This window comes from Misgurnus anguillicaudatus, chromosome 10 (assembly GCF_027580225.2).
Source record: "Misgurnus anguillicaudatus chromosome 10, ASM2758022v2, whole genome shotgun sequence".
NCBI classification, from domain to species: Eukaryota; Metazoa; Chordata; class Actinopteri; order Cypriniformes; family Cobitidae; genus Misgurnus; species Misgurnus anguillicaudatus.
In genome coordinates, this window is record NC_073346.2 from 19,874,425 (window position 1) to 19,901,088 (window position 26,664).

Genomic DNA, 26,664 nt, shown 5'->3' on the forward strand with positions numbered 1-26,664 from the left:
TGTTTTTAAAAGGAATGCAGATATTACATCTGGTCCTGTTGCCTTTTTAGTATATAGGTTTTTGAAATGCAAAGTTACCTCCTTAGGTTCAATCACCAGCCTTACATCCTGCTCTGTGATAGAAATTGTCTCTAAAACATTTTTCCCTTCAAAAGAGAAGTCATGAGATTCAAATCTCAGATAAAAGTCATTCAGTTCATTGGCTCTTTGCAGGTCATCTGAAGTACTAAAACGTTTTTGAGCCGGTTTCATATTCGTGATTACCTTCATCGTGTCCCACAGATTTTTTGAGTTCTTTTCTTTAAAACTTTGTTCAATTAATTCTTTATGTCCTCTTCTGGCTTTCCTGAGCAAACGATTAAGCTCAGCTTGCACAGTTCTCAATTGTGTTCTGTCCTGATTCTTAAATGCCAATTTCTTACGGTTGATGCAGTCTTTAACCTTGGTGATATATGGTTTATTGTTTGGGTATATAGTGTTTGTCGCCATCAAGTGGTCGGGAGTGTGCTAACGTTTCAGACTTAAATATAGAGCGGAAGTATATGCGCGGTTGTGAGGTATCTGAAAAAATAGTTCCACTATATTTGTTTTTAGTCATCAACGAACACCACGAACCACTCAGTGAGTAGCACAGCTCCGACAATGAACGTTAAGTGTTGTTTTAATGACATGTTTGTGCATGGCCCTTGACTTCCATTCTGAAGCAGTCAAGAGACGCTTCTAAACGAGTCAAAAAGTCAAGACACGACCCATTGTCAAAATTTCAGTATCCATCACTGTAATTCATCCAAAACAAACCAGAAATGAGACTCAAAGTGTTAAATGCTGTAATTATCCTTTAAAAGTGCTGTAAAATCAATGTGTGTTTAACACTAATTATTTATATAGAAAAATTCTACATTTCCAATAATTTAATGATTAAACACCAAGATTTATGTGTGTTTAAAGATGTGACTCATAAAGGGGGAGGATATTATATGTGCGTCATCATGGTAGTTGATAAAACACTTCCGCATAAGATACACTTGTGTATCCTCGCTCATGACTCCTCAGAAAGCCTCGTTCCTCGCCTCCTTGTGGTACAATTAAGGAATTCGGATGTCCTACAAGATGGCGGAGTCGATCAGTTTCTGGGTTGTAGGATGTAGGAGCAAGGAGCATATTTAGAAGCACTCATGGTTGTTGGTGACGAACTGGTATTTCAAAAACTGCTGATCTACTGGGATTTTCATGCACAACCATCTCTACGCTGTAAAAAATGTCTGTAGAAATGACAGTATTACTAGCAGCTGTTTGACAAAAAACTAACAGTAGATTTAAATTTATATTATTTACTGGCAACAGTTTGTTCAAAGTTAAATGAACATTAAACATTTACAAGTCTTTATCTTTACAGAATAAAACTAAAATAACATACTTATGCAAAGCATTCTAGGAACCAAAATCTGTCATTTATATCTACAGTAAGTTACTGGCAAACAGCTGCATAACTACAGCATTTTTTTACAGTGTAGGGTTTACAGAGAATGGTCTCACAAACATTTGGCATAAATAACATGAAAGCATGGATCCATCCTGCCTTGTATAAACAGTTCAGGCTGCTGGTGTTGATGTAATGGTCTGGGGGATATTTTCTTGAGACACTTTGAGCACCATGGTAACAATTGAGCAATGCATAAACGCCACGGCCACAGTGACCCATATGACCACAGTGTACCTATCTTCTGATGGCTACTTCCATCAGGATAATGCAGCATGTCACAATACTTAAATCATATTAAACTAGTTTCTTGAACATGACAATGAGTTCACTGTACTCCAGTGTCCTCTACAGTCACCTGAGGCCCATTCTTCGTACATCGCTTACTACATCTGAGATCAAATGACACAACCGATATGATCAGATCTCAAAAATTATGATCTCGCTAATTCAGTCCTTTTAACTGTGGATGATTAGTATGGCTGGATTGAGTTATCTGAGATCATTGCACGTGTGTGCACCACATGAAAAGATATCAATGTTTTTTTTATTTAAAATCATTCTTCTTCTTCCTTTATGTCATTCCAGCATCTACGGCTACGGGAAGGACAATTTGCCATCTCCAATCTGCCTAAGTTTCATGTTTTTGGCCTGTTGGAGGAAACCGGAGTACCTGGAGGACACACATGCTGCCACAGGGAGAACATGCAAACTCCACACAGAAAGGCCGCCTGCCCTAGTAGGGACCTTCTTGCTGTGACTTCTTGACTGTGAGGCAACAGTGCTACCCACTGAGCTACCGTGCCACCCTATAAAATCATTCTACAAAATGTAAAGAACATTTTGGGAAAATATAATCTTTAATATCTGTAATACTGAACGAGTAAGGTTCAATGTGTTAAATTTCAATGTGAAATCAAAGATTAAAATTAAAGTTTGATGCTTCTACATCAGTGGATCTCAAAGTGTAGTGGTACCCGGGCGCCTGACTAGTGGTACGTCGTTAACAGTGTGTGCGTTTACATGCACAATCTTACACAGATTATGCTTAATAAACTGATAATGTGTGGGGGTCATGGGTCATGTAAATGCATCAAACAGCTTTCTTTTATCGCAGAAAGCTCATAAATAATGTGCAAAAACGTATTGGCACAGGTCGTTTTTTGCTCATTACCCTGATTTCTTGTTGCATGTAAACACCTTAACCTCCTTTCTCGCAGTTCTGTTTATGTACACATGTTGACAAAAATGATGTTTGTCTTTCACATGCAGAAGTAAGCCAAAAGTAATACATTAAAGTCTGTGCTCGACAGGAGGATACGAATGGAGGACATGTGACTGCTACAGACTTTTCATATCACATCCACTTAAAAAGCTGCAATCTAATCTTTGTAAATAAAATAAGCCTGCTCCCAGCAGGTTTAAGCTTACGGACATGTTGCTATGACAGCAACTCCAGGATGAGCTTTGAAAAACAAAATAATCCAAGATCAAGCTAAATCATCAACTATCAAATCCAGCTAACTGAATAATCCATGTACGAAGAACGGCCCTGGTCTTAAAGATACAATTTGTATTTATGTGCCGAAAGATGGCGCCAGATCAAACAAAAACAATGATGTTGTTTACTGACACTCTGAAGCAGCGTGGAATTATGGGATTTGTAGTCTTTAACTTTAGCCATCAATCAGACACCGAGAAATCGCGTTGATGGATAAGGTAATCGAGTCTTATAAATGTTGCGTTTGATGACATCGTTTATTTCATTATGTAAGTTTATATGTGATGTTCAAAACGAAATTGTTAGTCATATTGATATTACAGTATTAGTCCAAATTCGATGGTAAACACAGCACAGAATTAAGTTTTCAACTTACAATCTACAATGATTTTTCACATAATGTATTGACAGTACAAATCTTATTGTGAAGTGTCTTAAAATGACCATTTATATTGCTGTACAATACCTTTTGATGTGCATATCGTCTGCGGGAAGACGAGCTGATTACAGTCTACACACTAATGTTGTGATCAATATAATAGCATACGTTTTTTGAAGGGTTACGAATCAAAACAACTCACCCATCGCGTAAAACACAAGCAGGATCAGAATCTCGGTCTAGTTAAATGTTGTCGTGAAGCTCTCTCCATCCAGATAATGAAACACCAAATTGATCTTCCCTCGTTTTGTTCCAAACTCTTCTTGGGTCGTTTGGTTGGCCCGTACGCTTACAGGAGCTGACACAACCAGCGGCAGACGGTACAGAGATATCCATAAGTCCATAAGCAAGCGCGTAGTTCCGCATTTGTCCACGACACTGGCTGCGTCTGAAAACTCAAGGCAGTGAGGACTGTGAGGACTTGTTGCCTCGCTGCCTCCTGAGGAAATGACTTCGAACTCGGAGGCCTGAAGGCCGCTCAGAGAAAGGCTTTCCGACGCACTTCAAAGGCAGCGTGTTTGAAATAAAAACAGAGAGCGCCTTTGTGATAACTAATCACATATTTGAAAACTACAATACTAATTTCTCGCTAGAAATGAAATTAAAATGCTTAAAAAGTGAAAATATACGTTTATTTTCACTAAATTTGCGCTCCAGCCGCTTCCTTGGCCGCCATTTTATTTTTTCGAGCTCGACCTGTGTGGTCATGTGGTTTACGTCAGTAAAGGCGGTGACAAAGGGTCACATGGATATTAACGTCATTGACAGGAGACTGCACTGCCCCGTGTCAATGTTTTGAATGGAAATTTTCTAACGATTTACAAGTAGTAGAAAACATTACAGATATTGATAATAATCAGCTGGACAAAATATATATAACACTGTTCCCTTTCAGTCGGTCACTACGACGTCACGTCGTGACCGACGAATTGGGAACCGCTTCGCGGGTGACCTATCTACTTCGAGAACTATCAAAAACGCCAATGAACTTGGCATGCAGGTATTTGCATAATGCCGGCGCCGCCCCGCCAGGTGCGTATATAAGGCGCAGGTGCATAATACCAAATCAGCTTTTATTGCTTCGAAGCCGGCAGACATCTGCTCACGAGAAGCTATTTTTGAAAACTGATCTTCGTAGATCCTGTCTCTAGTGGGAAAAGAGATCTCAGCTTGCCAAAGTTGGTTGGGCGAAGACACCTCAGCGGAGGCTCGCAGTGTTTTTTCTCCACCCTTTCTCTCTCTCTCTCTGTCTCTTTAATTTAGGACTTGAGTTCGAGTGAGTGCGTTGCTTCTCCCTGTGTGTTTCACCAGCTTGCACAAAGAGTGATTTCCCTAAAAGAGCAGCACGTTTGAGCTTTGTGTCTTTTTAAAGACAGCCACTCATTCGTGTCACGGTCGGGGTCGTCTTTTTAAAGATGGATTTCCATCCGTGCTCCGTTTCTGGATGCGGTGTGTTCATCACCCCCCAGGATCAGGGCCGGATTAACCATATGGGCAACTGGGCAATTGCCCAGGGGCCCAAGACCTCCAAAGGGCCCAGGGCAGCAAGGGCACGAGCAAAATACTGTATCTGGTAATCTCCCGCTCGCCGCTTTATATTAAACAAACTGTCAACACGGGCTTTTGCGCTGCAAAGAGAGACGCTGTGCTTATTACTTTGAACGTGAGTTGAGAGCGGTTGAGTCTCATGCGGACTGACCAATGAAGAGAGGGCCTCAGGTTAAGACCCTCTCCTCATTGGTCAGTCCGCATGAGGTGGGTCAAAGGTTCGCCAAGCATTACGTGACGCAAGGCTTTGTTACAACAGAAAAAACAAGACACGGAGAAGCTAAGTCGGAGCGCGAAGCGGAAATTAAAAAAGGAAAAGGGCATCAGAAACGCAGAAAATGTAAAGTATAAACAGTGGTGTAGTCTACGTGATACGCAGGTATCTGCGCGATCCGATCGGCGTATGAAATCAAATTACTATAGCGGCGCGAAAGTGACTGGGGAGCAGAGAACCCACAGGCGAGTGACAGCAAAGTAGCGCGAGAGCGATTCCAGTTATCACATGAAGAAATCTGCTTTGAATCGCTCTCGCGGTACATTGACATCATCAAGAGGTCTGCTTAGCGCCAAATGAAGTCGAACCTGCAGTGTAGCTGTTCACGCGACACTGTAAACAAACCAACCATGTGGAGAGTTGAACGAGTGAAGCAGTGCACAACATAAAATCCGGAGAGTTAACAACACACGTGTGAGTAAACAACATTTAAATCATCAATCCAGTTTGGATAACTTTATCTGGAGGTAAGGCTCCCATAAAATAAAATAAGCCCGTGTATATGTCCTAGCTGCCTTCCAGCATGTTTGCCACAGTGTTAAACTTCCTTTCCCTGTGTTCATTTATATATCTACGTTCAAGATGTAGCCTATATAATCTTAAACTTCTGTGAGGAAAATCATGTCTGCGTTGATGTTCAGTTCAGACTTCAAATTAAAGATAATGTTCTTCACTTTGGTTTGGGTGTCTAATATTAGGCTATATGGTGTTCTTGTAATAATAATTAAGGAAAAGCCTATTTTCATTTTTAGACAATGCTTGTATATGCATGTGTCAGAGGATTACGTCAGAGTGAGAGTCAGAGAGTGAGCGTCGTGCATCAGAGCTCCGTCGAGTTTATCATCCAAATCCTATTTTCTGACTACCTTGTTCCTATTTATATAATATAACATATTCGTTTATCTCAAGAATACTTTACCGTGACGACTATTGAGCAGTACTACCACGTGAAACGATTTATCACTGCTAAACACCCAGTGTTAGCATATAGCCCGCTAGCATCAACAAACAGCCGATCTAATGGCGGACTCATCCACTGTATGCTATTCAGACCTGTCCTCACCTGAGCGGGAAGCTGTGGAGCAGTTGATACCCGGTTATCGCAGATCCTACGCGAAGTACAGCGCCCAGTTCACCCAGGCTCCAGACATCCACAAGCGACCGAGAAGTGCAAAAAGCGAACTCCCTACGCGGTGCAGCTTCACGGACCGCGCTCGAGGGAACGGAAACGCCATCGCCCAGAATGAAAGCGATCGGGAAGCCGTGGAGGAGCCGCTGCCCGGCCGTCGCAGATTCAGCTTGCCTCACATCACACTGGCTACAGACGTCCGCAGGCGATCGGGGCGTGCTGCGAGTGAGCTTCCCTCGCGATGTAGCTTCACGGACCGCGTCCAGGTGACCGAAGACGCCACCACCCAACATGAAAGCGGTAAGACTCCGCTTGTTATTGTGACCTGCATTACTTGCCACATGTACAGTTTAGCTTCTTCCATCAGCACAGAGGGGTTTACTTGTGCTAAGTGTATTGAAGTAGTAAGGCTGACGGAGAAGATTGCAGAACTAGAAGCGCGCATCCAAACGGTAGTTGATGACAGCAATACCGCTAATGCTACAAACGCTAATACCGCTAATGCTACAAACGCTAATACCGCTAATGCTACAAACGCTAATACCGCTAATGCTACAAACGCTAATACCGCTAATGCTACAAACGCTAATACCGCTAATGCTACAAACACTGTTTCGGGTGCGCCTAGTGTTAAACGTAATACACATAGCTCGGTTCCATCATCTGAGTCAAGGGGGCCGAATAACTGGGTGACTGTCAGGCGGCAAAGTCATTTCCGGTGCCCACCCAAGACCCCCCTGGTAATTTCGAACAGGTTCGATATTCTAAGCAACACACCGACTGAGACGTCTGTTAAAAGTGCCTTGGTCATTGGAGATTCAATACTTAGGAACGCAAACATTGAGGCACCAGCCACCATAGTCGATTGTATACCGGGAGCCAGGTCTTCAGACATTAGATCAAAACTTAAAGTGCTGGCTAATGCTAAGCGTAAGTTTTCTAAAATTGTTATTCACGCCGGCACGAATGACACCAGACTCCGCCAGTCGGAGATCACCAAAGATAATATTAAAGAGATATGTGAAATTGCTAAAACAATGTCAGACAATGTAATATGCTCTGGTCCCCTCCCCGCCTACCGGGGGGATGAAACTTACAGTAGATTATTGTCTCTTCACGACTGGATGTCAAAATGGTGCCCTCAGCATAACGTAGGGTTTATAGACAATTGGAAGCATTTTCGGGGGAGACCTGACCTGCTAAAGAGAGATGGCCTCCATCCATCTCAGGAAGGAAGTGCGATTCTCTCTATAAATCTGACCAATAGTCTTACTTCGAATACAGTCTGACTATCCAGGGTACAAGTCAGGCAACAGACGGATCGGCTTAACCGTCCATCTGTTAGCTGCCGTGATATGTCAAGATCACTTATAGCCCAGCACTTCGAGTCAATCTTACCAGAATATCAACACATTTCAACTGTATCTGTTCCCCGAACAAATAAATACAGAGCACCGCTTGCCACATCTGGTACAAATCCGATTAATATAAAATTAGACAACAATACTTTAACAGATGAACCTCGAATATTAAAATTCGGCCTTCTTAACATTAGATCGCTTACCAATAAAGAACCTATTGTCAATGAAATAGTTACAGACCAAAACTTAGATGCACTCTGTTTAACAGAAACCTGGCTTAAAGCAGACGACTACATTAGTTTAAACGAATCCACCCCACAAGACTATTATTATAAACACGAACCTCGATTAAAGGGGAGAGGGGGTGGTGTAGCTACAATATACAACAAAATTTTTAAAGTAAACCAAAAATCTGAAGTAAAATTTAAATCATTCGAACTAATGTTGTTAAATATGGAAATAACCGATCGTAACCACAAACAGCTCTCTTTTGCCTTAGCTACAATAGATAGACCGCCGGGCCACCATGCAGATTTCCTTAAAGAAATAGCAGATTTCCTGTCTGAGCTAGTCACTGTAGATAAAGCTCTTATCGTTGGTGATTTTAATATTCATGTGGATAACCCAAAAGATGCACTAGGACGTGCATTTATGGATGTTCTACATTCTCTCAATATTAGACAAAACGTGACAGGGCCAACGCATACTCGTAAGCACACATTAGACTTAATTCTGTCACTCGGGCTCAATATTAATGACATCAAAATATCACCTCAGAGTGATGCAGTTTCTGACCATTACCTTGTTTCATAAACTGTACTTCTAGATAGGATCAGTCAATCCACAACATGCTACAGATTAGCCAGAACAATAATTTCCACCACTAAAGATAGATTTATTAGCACTCTTCCAGACCTGTCCCAAATTAAACATGTAGCAGATAACTCTGACGATCTAGATATTGTAATAGAAAACCTAAACATTGTCTGTTCTAACACATTGGATGCCGTTGCTCCCATTCGAAAAAAGAGAATCAAAGAAAAACCGCCAGCTCCATGGTATGATCATCACACCGCAGCACTCAAAAAGGCAACTAGGAAAATGGAAAGAAATTATAGAAGCACAAAGTTAGAGGTATGGCGTGCAGCATGGAAAGAGAGTGTTAAACAATACAGACAGGCTATTAAAACCGCCAGATCTACCTATCTTAGCAGGCTTATAAATGAGAATCATAATAACCCTCGTTTCCTCTTCAGCACGGTTGCAAAACTGACTAGAAATAAAGAACAAACAGAAACCAATAGTAAACTTCAACACAATAGTAACGACTTCATGAACTTCTTTTCTAACAAAATTACGTCTATAAGGGAAAACATCTTAGCTACCCAGGCAGCCACCACTCAACCCGTTAGTTCACTTAACACTAGACTACCATACGAACATCTTGATTCATTTAAACCTACTACAATAGATGAGCTCTCTAGACTAGTTACATCATCCAAATCATCATCCTGTATATTAGACCCCGTTCCCACAAAACTGCTTAAAGAGGTATTCCCTGTAGTGTCAACCCCGGTTCTAAATATCTTTAACTCATCGCTAGAAATAGGATATGTTCCAACAGCTTTCAAACTAGCAGTTATTAAACCGCTGATTAAAAAACCGCAGCTTGATCAGGGAGAGCTTAATAACTTTAGACCAATCTCAAATCTACCTTTTCTTTCGAAAATATTAGAAAAGGTAGTGGCAAGCCAGTTACGCACATTCTTGACAAATAATAGTACATATGAAAAGTTCCAATCAGGATTCAGGCCCCACCATAGCACAGAGACAGCGTTGCTTAGAGTTACAAATGACCTCCTATTAACATCCGATCGTGGTGAAATCTCAATTCTTATATTATTAGACCTTAGTGCAGCCTTTGACACAATAGATCATACAATCTTACTCAATAGACTAGAAAACTATGTTGGTATCAGTGGTCAGGCGCTAGCCTGGTTTAGGTCGTATCTAACCAATCGCTATCACTTTATTTATGTAAACGAGGAAGAGTCATATCACTCCCTGGTTAAATACGGTGTACCGCAGGGATCGGTTTTAGGTCCTATCCTGTTCTCATTATACATGTTACCTCTAGTAGACATTATCAGGAAACATAACATAAGTTTTCACTGCTATGCGGATGATACCCAGCTTTACATCTCCTCACATCCCAGCGAAACACACACGTTTTCTAAGCTAACAGACTGCCTTAGCGATGTTAGTGACTGGATGGCACATAACTTTCTTAAGCTGAACTCCAATAAGACAGAGATACTTATTATTGAACCGAATCGCTACAAACATAATATGTCAGATTACAAGTTGCACATAGATGGCTGCACTGTGGTGCCATCTTCCACGGTTAGGAACTTAGGTGTGATGTTCGACAGCAACTTATCCTTCGATAGTCATATCGCCAATGTCTGCCGCACAGCATTCTTCCATCTTAGAAATATCTCGAAAATACGCCATATACTGTCTACATCTGACGCAGAGAAGCTTATCCATGCTTTTATGACCTCTAGAATAGACTATTGTAACTCGCTACTCGGGGGATGCCATGCAAATCAAGTAAACAAGCTTCAGCTAGTTCAAAACGCTTCCGCAAGGGTACTTACTCGATCTAAAAAATATGACCACATAAGCCCAATTCTGGCATCTTTACACTGGCTACCAGTTAAATATCGCATACAATTTAAAATATCACTAATCACCTACAAAGCTTTAAATGGCCTAGCACCCTCATATCTTAGAGAATTACTATCAGAATACAATCCATCACGCACACTACGGTCGCAAAATTCTGGTCTCTTGATTATCCCTAGACTATCAAAAGTGTCTAAAAGTGGAAGGTCATTTTCCTACTTAGCCCCTAAGCTCTGGAATGATTTACCAACCGATGTCCGAGAATCAGACACAGTCGATAATTTTAAACCTAGACTTAAAACTTTTCTCTTCAACAAAGCATTCGCATAATTTGTCTAGTAAAAGTACTTAACTCGAAATAGTTATCTGTACGGAACAAAGCACTCGCGGTCATAACACAGATCAACCAAATAAATAAATACAAATCTTATCTTAACCTATAGTCGGATTGCGATTTTGGAACTTTCGTGTTCTTGTGAATAGTATGCCATACAAACCCGTTTGCCACTGAACCTGCATTAACGACGACAGTGGGGCCTCCAGCCTTAGTCAAACGGGTTGGCACGTATGGTTGGGTTGTGATTTTGGCGCTTTCTTTGTATTGCAAATAGTATGCCATACAGACCCGTTTGCCACTGAACCTGCATTAACGACGACAGTGGGGCTTTTGGCCTTAGTCAAACGGGTTGGCACGTATGGTTGGGTTGTGATTTTGGCGCTTTCTTTCTATTGCGAATAGTATGCCATACAGACCCGTTTGCCACTGAACCTGCATTAACGACGACAGTGGGGCCTCCAGCCTTAGTCAAACGGGTTGACACGTATGGTCAGGTTGCGATGTTGGCGTTTTTTCGTGATCTTGTAAATAGTATGCAATATAGACCCGTTTGCCACTGAACCTGCATTAACGACGACAGTGGGGTTACAGGCCTTAGTCAAACGGGTTGACAGGTTTCATTTTCTCTTAAAAATCGGAAGGTGACCCTTAGTTACCATATATACCGTCGCAGTGGGCCCCCAATTTGCAAAATCCTCAACTGGGGATAATATAATTATGCTGCAATAGTTAGTCTGTCTGAAACTAAGCTGATTCAACCACATCACTGTGTGACACTTGCATTACATGTGAACGGCCCCTACGCTAATATGATTTTGTTTTTCTCTCCCTGTCTCGTCCCTGGGTCCCATTGACCCTGAGGACAATGGGACAAACAGACCCAGTTCCGGTAGATGTGAAAGTCGGCACACCTCTGATCTACTGGTCGTCCTTCAATGTGATGCCCAGCTGATGCCTGACCAACGACCACCGGCAGGACCCGCTTAATATCCGCTTAATATCCGCTTAATCTCTGCTTAATCTCTGCTTAATCTCTGCTTAAGCTCCTTATCCGTTAATATGTGTGTATATACATGTATATCTCCCAAGGGTTTTTCCCTCCTAGGACTTTTATTTTTATTTCCTCGGCTAAACAACCCGGGGGTTTTGTTTTTTTTTTTCCTAGGGGGTTTTTTACCCCGGGGAGGTAGCCTGCTTGGGCTTAACTTAGCTTCTTCTTCTCGACGTAACATTAGTAATATGCTCGCTCATAATGTCGCGTCATAGCCGCAGCAAATTTGACTGCTTATGCTATTGTGTATTATGTTATGCTATCTGTCGTTTTTCTGTGCTTTTACTGCTTTTATTAATGTAAAGCTGCTTTGAAACAATTGAGTATTGTGAAAAGCGCTATATAAATAAAATTGAATTGAATTGAATTGAATATGCAAAAAATAAGCTTTTTATATCAATGACTATGCAAATTAAAGTTAATCCATGGTCATCTTAAATGTGTATTAATTAAAAAGTTCTGTTAAGTGAGCTTCCATCAATGACGAGGACAACTCAGCTAAATTAGCCAGGACTTTTCTACACCACCAGCTTATGTTTACAGCCCGGAGATTATACAGATGCTGATGTGTTTAGTTTTCATAGCATCATATGTGAGTGAATGTCTTTGATAGGGGACATAGTAGTGCATTTGTATGAGCATTTAAATATTTGTAAATCAAAATACACCTGATGACAGTTAGAATTTAAGGTATTGAGTATATGTACTGTATAATACAGTAATATATTCTGTATATGACCATATTATGGTGATCCTGTGGTCGTGATGATGGGGCCCTTGAATATTGTTGCTCAGGGTATAACAAAGTGTTAATCTGGCCCTGCCCAGGATGGCCACAAGCGTTGTCTTTCGTGTCTGGGGCTCCAGCACGCAGAGGCAGCGTTGCGTGATAGCTCATGCCCCATCTGCGAGGGCATGACTATGGCGGATTTGCGGAGACGGGTGTCGTTCCTCCGGCAACGGCTCCCGCCTTCCCAGTCTGGTGCTGCTAAGGGTGCAGCTACCAAACTTGCGAAGGATGACCTCCGTATAACGGTGCTGGGTCGGTCTGCTGGTTCGTCCAGTAGCTCCCAGCGCCCTGATCCGTTGCCAGCGGAGGTCCCGATGGAGACGAGCGGCCCGTGTTCTACGGTGTCCTCGCGCTGTCGAGCCTCCACCTGACGCGATGTCCACCGTAACGTCGGAGGGGGGGTTGTCAGCCTCGGACGTCGATCCGGATCCGCTCCCGCCTTCGGGCCAGGTTGCGGGTTCTGCGTTCGACCCTGAGATGGCAGCCATGCTCGCTCGGGCGGCGGAGGCGGTCGGCTTGGAGTGGACTAAACCTCCCCCACCTGAACCGTCCCGCCTCGATGATTGGTTCTTCGGGGGTGCCAGGGCTTCTCAGTCCTCGCCCCCGGTGCCTTTCTTCCCCGAGGTGCATGAAGAGCTGACGCGGTCGTGGAAAACCCCGTTTTCCGCCCGGAACCGGCCGTATCAGCCTTCACCTCTCACCTCTCTCGAGGGTGGGGATGCCAAGGGGTACACTGGTATCCCGTCAGTGGAGCGCCCGGTCGCGATGCAGTTGTGTCCGGCCGGTGTCGCTTCCTCCTGGCGGGACCAGCCTACTCTCCCCTCGCAGGCCTGTAAGCAGTCTTCGGCGCTGTCCGGTGCTGCTTACAAGGCTTGTGGGGAGGCAGCCTCTGCCCTGCATGCCATGGCATTGCTGCAGGTTCACCAGGCTAAGGCTCTGAGGGATCTGCACGCGGGAGGTCACGACTCGGCGGAGTTCTCTGAACTACGTGCGGCTACGGATCTGGCGCTTTGTGCGACCAAGGTCACCGCACGCGCCGTCGGGCGTGCGATGTCTACCCTGGTAGTCCAGGAACGCCATCTCTGGCTGTGTCTGGCGGACATGAAGGACGCCGATAAAACCCGGCTCCTGAATGCTCCGGTTTCCCAGACCGGCCTGTTCGGCGAGACGGTCGAGGAGTTTGCGCAGCAATTTTCCACGGCCAAGAAGCAGACTGAGGCCATCGCTCAGATCATGCCACGTCGGAAGCGTCCTGCGCCTGCCCCATCCACGTCGGCGCCTCAGCCTGCTCCTCGCCGAGGGCTCTTCTAAGAAGCGAGGAACCGGTCGTCAGCAGTCCGCCCCGCCCGCTCAGCCCGCTTCAAAGGGTGGTAAAAGAAGATCTAAGCGGCCCTGAGACGGGCGACCTAGAGATGGAAGGGATCGCTCTTCGGGAGATGGTGAAGGCACCACTCCCCCCACCGGAGGAGGGCCGGTTGGGGAATCTTTTGTTTCATTTTTCTGTTCCGCCGACTTTTCAGTCGGCACCCACAAATTCACAAAAAGAGCGAATTCCACTTCCATCTCTAGGCCTTCAGATGAGCGCCGGAGACACGAGCGGGCTCATAACCCCCCCTCGTTCTCCGACTCATCAGTGGAGAACGAGAGCGATGCACGGGCTCATAACCCCACCGCGCTCTCCGACTTCTCAGGCGGTAGGAGACAGCTACGGGCTCATAACCCATCGTCTCCCTCCTCCTTCGCCAGAGGGTGCATCGAGTGGTGTGAGGTGTCTTCAGCAGAGCCTCCCTTACTCAACCACCCAGCAACGGACTCAGGTGAGTGTTATCACACACAACACTGCTGTCGGTGCGGCCGTTACGCACACACCGGCGATCACCTCCGTTGCGCCCGCCGCGGGTACACCGATCGTGCCTTTAGTCCCCCTCGCACGGTATCTGGGGGCGTGGGAACAGCTTCCCAGCCCGTCGCGTTGGCTTTTACGCACGATTCGTCTCGGCTATGCGATCCAATTTGCCCGGCGTCCCCCCAAATTCTCCGGCGTTCGTTTCACTACGGTGAGAGCTGCCGATGCGCACGTCCTCCGTGCGGAGATCGCTGTCTTATTGGCGAAAGACGCGATCCAGCCGGTCCCTCCAGCCGAGATGAGGTCGGGGTTTTACAGCCCTTACTTTATTGTACCCAAGAAAAGCGGCGGCTTGCGACCGATCCTGGACCTGCGTTCGCTGAACCGTGCACTTCACAGAATGCCGTTCAAAATGCTGACGCCCAAACGCATATTTCCATGCATTCGTCCAAACGATTGGTTCGCATCTATCGACCTGAAGGACGCGTACTTTCACGTATCGATTCTCCCCCGACACAGGCCGTTTCTCCGCTTTGCGTTCGAGGGGCGAGCATACCAGTACAAAGTCCTCCCATTCGGGCTCTCTCTGTCGCCCCGTGTATTCACCAAGGTAGTGGAGGGGGCTTTAAAACCCCTGAGAGAGAGAGGTGTGCGCATTCTCGCGTATCTGGATGATTGCCTAATAATAGCTCAAACGCGTCAGACGCTGTGCGATCACAGAGATTTAACTTTACAACACCTCGCTCGTTTGGGTCTTCGGGTCAACTGGGAAAAGAGCAAGCTTTGCCCCGTGCAGAGAATCTCTTTTCTGGGTATGGAACTGGACTCGATCGATTTGACAGCTCGTCTAACAGAAGCGCGTGTACAGTCGATTCTGACTTGCCTGAATACATTCAAGAGCAAGAGCGCGGTCCCGCTGAAACAATTTCAGAAGCTTTTGGGGCATATGGCAGCAGCCGCAGCTGTAACTCCGCTCGGACTGCTTCATATGCGACCGCTTCAGCATTGGCTTCACGATCGAGTCCCGAGGAGAGCGTGGCTGCGCGGCATTCACCGTGTTATCATTACACCTGCGTGTCGTCGCACTTTCACTCCGTGGTTAGACCGTGCGTTTCTCCGAGCCGGTGTGCCTCTGAGACAGGTTTCCAGGCATGCGATAGTATGCACAGATGCGTCAGACACGGGGTGGGGGGCCACGTACGATGGGCTTGCGGCTTCGGGGGTCTGGACGACACCCCAGCTGCATTGGCACATAAACTGCCGGGAAATGTGGGCTGTATATCTTGCGCTCGTCCGTTTCAGCAATGAGTTACGGGGCAAAGATGTATTAGTTCGAACAGACAACACTGCGACCGTGGCGTACATCAATCGTCAAGGCGGTTTACGCTCGCGTCACCTGTCGCATCTCGCCCGTCACCTCCTCACTTGGAGTCAGAAGTATTTGAGGTCTCTTCGTGCCATTTACATCCCGGGCACGCTCAATGTAGAGGCGGATGCGCTCTCTCGGGCTGCGCGTCCCGGCGAATGGCGACTCCACCCCATTGCGGTTCAGCAAATTTGGAGACGTTTCGGCAAAGCGCAGATAGATCTGTTTGCTTCCCCAGAGACGACCCATTGTCGCCTGTTCTATTCACTAGCCGACGACTCGCTCGGCGTGGATGCATTGGCACACAGCTGGCCGCGAAACATGCGCAAATACGCGTTCCCTCCGGTGAGCCTCATTGCGCAAACCTTATGCAAAATCCGGGAGGACGAGGAGAGCGTGCTGTTGGTGGCACCGTATTGGACAACCAGGAGTTGGTTTCCAGAACTCTCTCTCCTCGCGACAGCCCCTCCGTGGAAGATTCCCCTGAGGAAGGACCTTCTTTCTCAACAAGAGGGCACATTATGGCACCCGCGCCCCGACCTGTGGAACCTCCATGTGTGGTCTCTGGACGGGGCACGGAGGATATGAGTGATTTACCGCAAGAGGTATCTAACACTATTGCTGCTGCGCGAGCGCCGTCTACGAGACAGGCTTACGCGCTTAAATGGAACCTGTTTGTCGACTGGTGTTCTTCCCGAAGTGAAAACCCCCGAGAATGCCCGATTAGTGTTGTGCTTTTATATCTCCAGCGTCGTTTGGAGAATACGCTGTCACCATCCACTATTAAGGTCGATATCGCTGCGATATCAGCTCGCCATTCACCCGTAAACGGTAGAACAGTGGGTCAGCAAGACCTAGTCATTAGATTTCTCAGAGGCGCTCGAAGACTGAATCCTTCGCGTCCCCCCTCTATTCCTCCTTGGGACCTGTCCTTGGTGCTGAAATCACTCCAGGAAGCCCCATTTGAGCTTCTGCATAGTGTGAGTGTTAAATTTCTTACAATGAAAACTTTAACTCTCCTTGCTTTGGCTTCTGTTAAGAGGATAGGGGATATTCATGCATTTTCGGTCGATGAATCGTGCCTTCAGTTCGGGCCGGCTGCATCCAGCGTAACACTGAGACCCCGGCCCGGCTTTGTGCCCAAAGTTCCCACCACTCCTTTTAGAGATCAAGTGGTGAATCTCCAAGCACTGCCTTTGGAGGAGGCAGAACCAGCCATGGCTTTGTTATGCCCTGTTGGTGCACTACGTGTGTATATAGACAGGACGCAAAGTTTTAGGACCTCAGATCAGCTCTTTGTTTGTTACGGTGGTCAGCAGAAAGGAAAAGCTGTCACCAAGCAGAGGATGTCCCATTGGATTGTGGATACTTTAGCCCTTGCATATCAAAAGCAGAATGTGCCTTGTCCATTTAATTTACGTGCCCACTCTACACGCAGTGTGGCATCATCTTGGGCACTGGCTCGCGGTTCCTCGCTAACAGATATTTGTAGAGCTGCAGGCTGGGCGACACCTAATACGTTCACAAGATTCTATAGTGTTCGTGTCGAACCGGTTTCCACTCGGGTTCTTTCTACTAACTAGTTAAGAATGCCGAGGGTCGGCTCGTGTGTCGGCTTGGAGCCTCTATTTTGGTGCTGTACAGTTGCACCAATATGGAAGGCAATCGGGGCAAAAACGTCACAAAAACTGTTTTTGCCTCTCCTCCACCGCCCTGATAGCTGGTGTTGCGGAGCATCCGCTGTCAACCTATCACTGATGTATTCTCTGTAAACCTGTGTAGGCTAGGCGTCCACATTTGTCCCCTACGTGGGGTTCATTTGTGTGTATAGTCCGTGGGGTTCTAATCCTCCACGTTTTTCCTTAGCAGAGCCTGCTCTGCATCTCTCAACATACCATGTATTGTTCAGAGACTTTTTTGAGCAACCTGTCGGTTGTTTCATATATTTTTATGTCATCCATTTCACCTTCTTAGGGGATGGCTTCCGCAGTGTTCTAACTCCGCTCAGTTTAGACGCTTCCCCCAGTTCGCTGCTTCACTATCGTGGGTTAAGGAACAGGTAGTGACCGGCCTTCTGCATTTTGCCTTAGGTTCCGCCCCTTTATGTGGAGGGCGGAGGGCTTTTGCAGGCACTGGAAGGGTTCAGCTGCAGTGGCGTTTTGGTAGGGATTCCCAATTCGTCGGTCACGACGTGACGTCGTAGTGACCGACTGAAAGGGAACGTCTCGGTTACGTATGTAACCCTCGTTCCCTGAAGGAAGGGAACGGAGACGTCACGTCCCGTCGCCACAGTTTGCTGTTCCATTGCTGTTCAGGCCGGGCACTGTTGCTCGGCTTCTCAGCAATAATATAGCTGATTTGGTATTATGCACCTGCGCCTTATATACGCACCTGGCGGGGCGGCGCCAGCATTATGCAAATACCTGCATGCCAAGTTCATTGGCGTTTTTGATAGTTCTCGAAGTAGATAGGTCACCCGCGAAGCGGTTCCCAATTCGTCGGTCACGACGTGACGTCTCCGTTCCCTTCCTTCAGGGAACGAGGGTTACATACGTAACCGAAACGGCCTAGTGGGTTTTGGAGATTTTACTGCAAATATCTTACAAATTGCACCTTTAATCAAAAAGAGCACCTTTGGGATGTAGTGGAATGGGATATACGTATCAGGGATGTGCAGCCAACAAATTTGCAGCAACTGCGTAAAATGTGTGTTCACAAACTCACTGCATGGGTCACAAGTATAGGTTACCGTACGTTGGCCATAACGTAACTTTAGAACACTAGCAGATGTGATCCTGCAAAAATGGCAACACTGCCCCAGCATGCCACACAGCATGACATAACCGTTCTCTCACAAATTCATAATTTCACTTCAGAAGACATATTAACTCACTTTGGATTCATTTGTATTTTTTGGAGAGACCTCTGAAGACTGCACTCCAAGACCGATTGCATCACAGCTGCGCGATTGCAGTAGGGGGTGCTGGGGTGCGTATGCGGCCGGGGGGGGGTATAGAATTCTAAAGTTGTTCACAAGCTTTTTATTCTGCAGACCACTCTACCTATGTTTTCTTTTAAAAACTCACTCGCACCTTCCATCCATAATGTACAGCTGAGCTGACGGTGCATACAAACTACATAGCCTATTCAACATAGTAGAGTTTAGATTCTCTGCCATGGTCCTTATTCTGCTACTATCCTCTGGCCGAGCTGGACCGTTGATTAAGCATATTTTTTTTTTATCATTACTTTATTAGCCTCATTGGGTGCATGGGGAGAAAACTATGCCATATAATCAGAAATATTATATATAGACTATATTTAGACCAAAGTAACAAATGTGTCCAAAAAGTTACAAAAAATTACAAAATGATTTGTAAAAGTTACAAAATGCAACGTGAGTCATGTGCGGAGTCTCCTCTGGCACGCATCACGCACCGGGTCTGCTGTTCTGTATGGTGTAGCTTAAAGGTAGGGTAACAGATTTGATCCTGAAACATTTTTTGTTATGCTGGTTAAAAGTCTCCTCACATCCTGATAGCAATCACTGTGTTAAGTTGTTTAAATGTATTTGTAGAAATTTATGTCATCTGTGAAAGGCGTAGGACCAAAAAATGTTCAACAAATCATAGATTTCGGTCCGAACGGACGTTTCCATTTTGTCCCTCATACGTAAGCATAATTTGAATGCCCACCACGCAGCGAGTCCACGCAGACACCATACGTCATCGGCGAGTTCACGTTTTTTAGTATTTATACATTTTAACACGGAAACTTTATTGACATCACTCGAGTTAAGGCAATTAGTGGACCTTTCAATTCACGGGTTTCATTTAATTCTATTTTTTAAACGTAAATGTAATATTTCTGTTTCGGTTTGCCATGCCTCCTGCACAGCGGTGTAAAAATAATATATTTTTCCACTTTAAAATAAAAACATCATATCCTAAATTGTTGGAATATATTCCATATGTATTAATTTGGATTTATAGATGTTTAACATTAAAATCGATGCATGGGAAAAATTTATATTAATTTATTAAATACTGCACCACTCTTAAATGCGCATGTTCCTTATTGTACATCGAGGCTTTACAATTTAGTTCCTTTCATGTCGTTTTAATAATTTAATTCAATTTTTTTAACTTTAAATGTTCTGTTACATTTACATGTGCGTTAAACACTGTGAAACAATTTGGCTATATTTTTAAATAGTTTTTGAACAGATTACCTTTTTCTGATATGCATGATAAGGAGTCATTTGGAGAAATAACGCTAGTCCTCGGGACTTTTGGGCTGTGTGATTGAAATTTTTTTTAAATTATCTTCCGAGACATTGCGAAGCTGATAGATAGCCTAGTAATTCATTCTATGTGGCTGAGTGTGCATGCTTGTGTGTTATGCGTATACGTATACGCAGCTTATCAGAAGAATCGCAATCACGTCATCAAAACAAATCTGATTGGCTAATACACACTGAAATAAATTAAATCATTATAAAATTACTTAATTAATAATTCTCTCTTCATCACACAGCCCAAACATGACATACAAAATGTCTTGGAACAGTAACAAACAACAATCAGAGATATTTATAAGCTATAATTTTATGGTCATTGCAGTTTTAAATCTTTGCCACCACTTCCCGCGCCCATGTACCCAGAGTGATATTCAAACAAGGCCATGATTTCTAGTGTCTATCACTAGAACAGCTCTTGAGGTCGGGAGTGTGGTTTAAAGATCTCATTTTTCCTAATCCCATTTTTCATACTTTATGTTGCTGTTAGAGCATAAATAATACCTCTAAAATGATAAAGCTCAAAATTCACTGCCAAATAATATATTTTCTTTAATAGAATTCCCCTTTCAAAGCCTACAAAGAACGTCCGGTTTGGACTACAGATCTCTACTTTCCTGAAAAATAACATCAATATCCACCCTATTCCTGAGGTAAATGCGGGCGACGCCATCTTGAGCTCAGATGGGTAAAACTTCCGGTGAGCTACTACAGCTAATAGTAGTCCTATTGCGCGGGATACGAGTCTGCCGTTTTGACTGACATTTTAATGCTTATTATGAAATCCAGGAATATCGGCATAATTGTGCAGTTAGGGGTTAACATAATAGATGATACAAATGCAGTAAATCTTTACAAAACGTGTTTTAACTATAATACACGCACAAGAACTGAATGTTTATGTGGCGCACGTGCATCTATTAACTGTATCCACACATCCATCCAGTAAAACCTTTCATAGAAACTGACAGTAAACAATAAATACAATAATTATTCAAAAACAACATATTATGCAGATAAAAATATGCTGATTTATTTATTCTGCTACTATATATTATTACAAAAATGAGATTACAGTCCATAATATATAGCCTACGACATTAACTGCTTATTAGTTAATGTTTATAATAGTTTGTGATGTGTTACGCATACCGTTACTTTTGTTGTGTTTTAAATTAAATTTTTAAGCAAATAATTTCATAAGCTCATGTCTTATTTACTGTATAATATTTTCATAAAACAAACTGAAAACATGTAATAGGAGTTTAATATGTTTATTATGGCTTGTTTAAATAACTTATATTATATTGAATGAGAAGCATAAGTTACTGTTGCTGTCAGATCGCGTGAAGCTTGATGTGTAGCCATAAAAGCTCGATAAGTCGATTAAAATTGCCGTTTAAAAAAACCTCACACCAGGGACAGTTGTGACATTTTAAACCATCACCTGAAACGTTTAAAAACAAGAAGTCTCTGTATATTGCATGTATTAAACACTCGACTGACTGTCCCACTGTAGAGATACGGCATGTCTCTGTGCTTTTATTTGCACATTGAAGATCCGTCACCCCCGAGGAACAACATGAAACGATTGAATATATCTTGATGTATCAGGACACTTCTTAATTTCATCCTCACACTGGTTCATACATGAAATTATGACCGTAATCATCATGAAAATCACCGGCTCTGGTCCAGTGACAGAACGCGCTGGAAGTCGCACCCACAATTCGCGCAAAGCGTCATGGGGCGTAGGAATAGTGTGGATAAGAGCTTTGACTAACCTCCGCCCACAGGAATACGCCGGTTGCCAGCTAAGCTCAAATGGCTCTGGCTAAGCTAAGCTGCTATCGGATCACTACACACTAAACAAGTAACACATTCAGAACTCTTTTTTACACACGAAACATGAACACATGTTATATTGTGCAATGAAAACACAACCAAAGCTTCAAAAACACAGGAAAACACAGCTCTCACACACTTGCTGGCCATACAGTATGATAATGGTTTTATAAAAACATACAATGATAAGTGAATTTTAATTTTATTTAAAATAAGTTACATTGATTGTGTTTAGTCTGTTTTACCCGGTTAACAGTTACATTTTCGACCCATCAGTTAATAGGACCATATACATAAAAGGTCCAGTGTGTGTTCTTGCATGCTGTGATTGCTGTTTGTTTATCATTTCAGAAAAGCTAAACAGTACCCCTTTGTCTTCACCCAAAAGTAAAGAAGAAGTAAATCTTTTTACTATGATCTGATTCATCATGGTGTTTGGATAACTGTCAGTGTCTTAATTTTTTTTCGTGCTTAAAGGAATAGTCTACTCATTTTCAATATTAAAATATGTTATTACCTTAACCAGGGCCGGAGTGGGGCCACTTTTCAGCCCGGGAGTTTCAGGCCCAAGACCGGCCCACTTTGTCCATACACTGTAAAAAACAACCTATAGAATTTACTCAAAAAAATTGTTGTAACAATTTGCACTCACTTTGTTTGAGTAAATTATATCCTATATATTTGATTAAAGAGTACCTAAATTTAATTACTATGATAAAGTAAAAAAAATTAGGTAAGGTCTACCTATTTTTTTCCATAACTAATTACTTATAAAAAAATGAATAACATTAACCCTATTGGTATTAAGGCACAGATCTATTAAATTATTATTAATAATGATAAGCCATTAAGAAACATTACATATTACTTATTCAGAGAGGGTTGAATAAGAAAATAGTCATACACAAGATTGCATAATTGCTTGCTTTATTGACCAAATAACATTCTGTAAACATTTAAAACTAATTATTGGAAGTACAAAATAACCCCAATACATTTCAAGTGAAATACAACATATCATAGTTTTACATAAAGCTTCTTGAACATATTATTTCATAAAAAAAATAAACCAAAGTCTTCATCATGAGATGTTAAAAAACCATTTAAAGCAAGATTCCTAAATACTGTTCTTCACGTTATCATTAGAAAATTAAAGAAGACAATAATATGAGAAGAAAAACTGATCTCATTTACCTCAGTAGACTAGCATGCTACATCGATACAAACAAACATTTCAACTTCATTTAAAACTTATTAAGTGCAAAAATACAACTTCATTATGCTATAACTCACAGTACACGTGCATAAAACATTGAACACTAACAATAAGTACTTACATTCAATTTTAAGTGATTCAACTTCATATACAAGTCACATATATAACATATGAACTCCGAAATACTTTTTTGTACAGACATTAAAAAGCGAAAGGCAATGTTAAGTATATATCCGTAAATTATAATAATAATAATAATAAAATGGCTTCATAAATGGATCCCTTCTAAAACAAAACTCAATATATTAACAGATAAATGCAAGAAAACTTTAACAGTAATTATCTAGCATCGACAGCTTTACCGTTGGTTGTTTGTTTGTCTGCTCGACGCCCTCCCGTCTGTATCATACATCAACCGTCCGCTGCTCTCTCTCGTCACGTGGCTTGCTCAAGTTCAACCACTCAGATTGAGCAGCTCCGCTGTTCACGTGATTCAGACATGTAAATAATAATAATGGAAGTTAATATTTTAATCATAAATATGGATTTTTATTCGTATTTGCAGGTGCAAGAACTGGGCAATGTTTCATTCAAAGCTAACCTGACTGACATTCTAACCTAATCTGTCGACAACAGAGACAGAGAAGCACGCAAATGACTAAACTTCTGGTAGACTTTACAGTTAACCAACTTAACATTTCCATTCATGATGATATCAACAAGTAAATAAAAACTTACCTGTCAACAAACTGCAGTTCTCCCGCCGATATGATATGAAAAATGGTGACTCGAGTCCCGCCTGGATGTTGATTCATGCGCACTTTGCGGTGCTAAGGCCAATATTTTGGGGTATATGTTACTTATATTTTTAATATTGCAGTTATTACTGTTAAAAATTGGATAGTGAAGGTAGAATATACCCATTATTTTTTATTTTACTTGCTAGCTTATATACGTAATTAAATTATAACTAATTTTCATGGGTTAAATTTAACACCCTCCAGAGTATTTTTTTACAGTGTAGTGTTATTCCAAATTAGCACTTTTTTCAAATTGGATAAATAAAGCAACAGTTCAGCTCTTACTATAGTTTTTATAAATATCATGGTTCAACAAATAAGGTAAAAGTTAAATAATATTTCACTTAAGATGAGAAGTTAACAAAAATATTCCTCTACACTCTAAAAAAGGCTGGGTTATTTTTTACCCATAATGGGTAAATATTGGACAGAACAAATGCTGGGTTAAAAATAATACAATGTTGAATTGTTGTTATGCAACCATGGATTAATAATAACCCAACAGTTGGGTTAAAACAACCCAGCATTGGGTCAATTTTAACCCAGCAGTGTGTTCTGTCCAATATTTACCCATTATGGGTCAAAAATAAGTTAACCCAGCCCTGTTTAGAGTCTATTCCACAAGGAAAGGTTTATAAATTATTACCATTGCTAATACTATGAGGCCTACGATTAATCAGATGCAAATAGAAATATAAAACCCAGTCCTAATTAAAAAGAAAACAGTTTGACAAAAAATATTGAATCCAATATTGGGTAAATATATAGCATAAAAAGTGATTTATAAGCTTTTTTTAGGCTGGTCATTTTTGACTGGGGACACAAAAGGTGTTATAGGGTTCTGAACACAACCTGAGGGTTAAATAACTTTAATTCATATTGTTTAAGTTACTCATTGCCTCCTCGTTTTCAGCGGGGAACTGGCTTATCTGCTGCTCAGAAGCTGCTTGCATAATATTTACAAAGTCAATGAATCGCATGTATACACAAAAGGCTAATATTTTAACTAAAAAAATTTTGGCTTGTAAATAGTTTGAAAACGGTATTAGCCGAATAATTACGTTGCTAATGCTAACCATTACTAGGCTTATTTCTCTTTAAGTTACCTGTTGTCACTTTTGTTTGTCCTCTTGAAAATAAATCTGTAAGTTAGGCACATTTGGCAGCATCCTCCTCCAATGGCTTTTTTTCAACCTGTTTTTTTACGCCCTCCTCCTCTCAGATGAGTATTGTTACGGTAGGGCCGGCCCAGCCTACCGGAGAAAGGTTTAGGAAAAGACGTGCTATGGACCGAACCAACTCTATGGGAGGGGAGGGGAAAACTCATTCACATGGTACAACCCATGCAGAGGCTGCGCGCTGCAGTGTCAATGCGAAACGTGTGAAGTGTCATTTAAGAGAAGATAGACTCACTAATGTGACAAATGTAAAAAAAAAAACTCGACCGCCCCAAAAGTGAAGCGGCCCACCGGGAATTCTCCCGGTTCTCCCGATTACCCACTCCGGGCCTGACCTTAACTAAGAATTGTTGATACATCCCTCTATCATCTGTGTGCGTGCACGTAAGCGCTGGAGCACGCTGCGACGCTTCGATAGCATTTAGCTTAGCCCCATTCATTCAATGGTACCATTTAGAGACACAGTCAGAAGTGACCAAACACAGCAACGTTTTTCCTATTTAAGACGAGCAAGTTTGGTGGTACAAAATAAAACGTAGCGCTTTTCTAAGCGGATTTAGAGGGGGAACTGTGTTTTGTGGCGTGGTAGCACTTTTGGGAGTGCTTCAACTCGCCTGAAAAGTCCGCTCCCCTTCTCACTCTCATAATGGGAGAGGGAGGGTGTAACTGCGCCGAGTCGAAGCACTCCCAAAAGTGCCACTACGCCACAAAACATAGTTCCTCTTTTAAATCCGCTTAGAAAAGCGCTACGTTTTATTTTGTACCACAAAACTTGCTCATATAACTACTCGTCTTAATCAGGAAAAACGTTGATGTGTTTGGTCACTTCTAACTGTATCTCTAAATGGTACCATTGAATGAATGGGGCTAAGCTAAATGATATCGAAGCGTCGCAGCGCGCTCCAGCGCTTACGTGCACGCACACAGATGATAGAGGGATGTATCAACAATTCTTTGTTAAGGTAATAACATATTTTAATATTGAAAATGAGTAGACTATTCCTTTAACTGACAAAGATATTCTAGGATAGGCTGAAATCAGTTACCGAAGTTTTAAAGGTTGGCTTGATTGTTGCTGTAGCTATGATTGAAAAATATGAATGAATGTTAGTTTAGCTCAATCATAATGTGAGACACTAAAATTACACACACCACAGAGGCATACATGCAGAATCCACACACCCACCCCATCCCTACGCACACACAGAAAATTATTGATCAGATATACATCATGCTGTAGGAAAATATGACAATTACATTTCATATATTGTATTTCCTGATCATCAGTACAAAGTTGTACGGCAAATATTTGCATTTAAATGATTTTAGTCACTTTGAGTTAGTCATTCTGTGACTGCTGTTTGTTTATAATTTCAGAAAGCTAAACATTACCCTTTGTCTTCTGCCAAAAGTAAAGAAGACATTCTAGGATAGGCTGAAATCAGTCACACAGTGTGGTTGTGTGTTTGTGGGGAGAGATCAGCAACCCATTTTATAAGCAATAACAACAGCACAGAA

At 42.7% G+C, this 26,664-nt stretch overlaps 1 protein-coding gene across 1 annotated transcript in view; it reads right to left on the minus strand.

Annotated features, from left to right (window-relative positions):
• Positions 1–26,664, minus strand: part of LOC129447934 (uncharacterized) — a 40,759-nt gene that overhangs the window by 11,300 nt on the left and 2,795 nt on the right. The gene's annotated exons all lie outside the window — the stretch shown is intronic.